Source organism: Bison bison, unplaced genomic scaffold (assembly GCF_000754665.1).
Source record: "Bison bison bison isolate TAMUID 2011002044 unplaced genomic scaffold, Bison_UMD1.0 scf7180017864223, whole genome shotgun sequence".
NCBI lineage: Eukaryota > Metazoa > Chordata > Mammalia > Artiodactyla > Bovidae > Bison > Bison bison.
This window is the reverse complement of record NW_011494795.1, coordinates 1,165,487-1,167,434: the sequence shown is the minus strand read 5'-3', so window position 1 is coordinate 1,167,434 and position 1,948 is coordinate 1,165,487. Positions and strand designations below refer to the sequence as shown.

Sequence of the window (1,948 nt, the reverse complement as noted above, 5' to 3'; positions counted from 1 at the left end):
CGAAACCCATGTCCATTGAGTCGGTGATGCCATCCAACCATCTCATCCTCTATCGTCCCCTTCTCCTCCTGCCTTCAATTTTTCCCAGCATCAGGGTCTTTTCAAATGAGTCAGCTCTTCGCATCAGGTGACCAAAGTACTGGAGTTTCAGCTTCAACATCAGTCCTTCCAATGAACACCCAGGACTGATCTCCTTTAGAATGGACTGGCTGGATCTCCTTGCAGTCCAAGGGACTCTCAAGAGTCTTCTCCAACACCACAGTTCAAAAGCATCCATTCTTCGGCGCTCAGCCTTCTTCACAGTCCAACTCTCACATCCATACATGACCACAGGAAAAACCATAGCCTTGACTAGACGAATCTTTGTTGGCAAAGTAATGTCTCTGCTTTTGATTATGCTATCTAGGTTGGTCATAACTTTCCTTCCAAGGAGTAAGCGCCTTTTAATTTCATGGCTGCAGTCACCGTCTGTAGTGATTTTGGAGCCCAGAAAAATAAAGTCTGACACTGTTTCCACTGTTTCCCCATCTATTTCCCATGAAGTGATGGGACAGGATGCCATGATCTTCATTGGTCATAACTCTTAATACTCAATTAACTAGAAAGTTCAAATAACTCTGATTCTATACCCCCAGCAGTCTAGTTCATTTAATTATGGTTCATCTATGCCTCCCAAACCTCTTACACAAGAAAACTTTTTTTTTTTTTTTTGGTATATGAGAATTTATTACTACCGTGCTTTCGTCACCAAAATTTATTATCTTGGTCTTTCCTTCTTGCCTTTGTATTAAGGCAAAAGTGAGACACTGGCTATTTTGACAACCTTAAAAAGGATTCCAGAAATGTCACCAACATGACATTTGTTTGCAACCATATCCAGCAACCAGAACTTCATCATTTTCCTCAATAAAATTCAAGCAACCATCATTGGGTAAAAAAGCCGTTTTTTTTTTGGCCATTCTTGATTAGCTGAACCCTGACACACTTCTTGATGGAAGAATTTGGCTGTTTGGCTTCAACTCCTATTTTTTTGAGCACAATTCCCTTGGCATGAAAGTGCCGCCAAAAGGGCTGGCCTTCAGGGCTGTGCCCAAATGGGCTTTCTTGTACTGTTCATCACGCCACTTGTGGTCTCGTCGGTGACTACGGAGCTTCCTGGCAGTATGAAGACTGCAACACTTGTCCATCCTGCCAGTGCCACGGGCCTGAGCCCACAAGAAAACCTTTTGATGTATTCAGCTATGAGAGTCTGAGAGTCCATAAACTGAAATTTATCTTTTATTCTACTGAACACTACCACTGATGCCTCTCTCAGGCATCTGATCCCTATGTCTCTATTCTGTCTTTGAGTCTGTCTTCGAATCCCCCAGGGAGATGGCGTTCCTGCTGCGGTTACAGACCTCCAACCAGCAAGCCTGGGGCAAACTGTTTCACCTTGAATTTATTTTTTCTTTAACTTTTGCATATACCCATCAGAGCCGCCAAAATGAAAAGGAAGGAAAATATCAACTGTTGGTGAGGTTGTAGAGCAACCAACCGGAACTCTCACACACTTCTGGTGGGAATGTAAACGGATGCAACCACTTTGGCAGACAGCTTAGCAGTTTCTGCCAAAGCTGAATAAATATTTAAATACCTGATAATCCGGGAACTCCACTCCTCTGTGTAGACACCCAAGAGAAATGAGGGCCTATGCCCACCAGACTCGTACTATTCATAATATCCTTGAGTTGTCTGAAAACAATCCAAACACCCCTCAAAGAAGAACAGACTGTGATACAGTCACACCTTGTAATACTACACAGTGAAAGAAAAACTAATGGCAACTACTGCTATGATATGGATGGATGGATCCAAAGAACATATTGAGTGAAAGGAGGCAGACAAGATAAGCCAAACTAGCCTGTGCTGCCATAAGTTAGGAGAGTAGCTATCCTGGAGTGGGTAC

At 43.1% G+C, this 1,948-nt stretch overlaps 1 pseudogene; it reads right to left on the bottom strand.

Annotated features, from left to right (window-relative positions):
• Positions 1 to 757: 757 nt before the first annotated feature.
• Positions 758 to 1,361, bottom strand: LOC104992758 (annotated as a pseudogene).
• Positions 1,362 to 1,948: the final 587 nt, after the last annotated feature.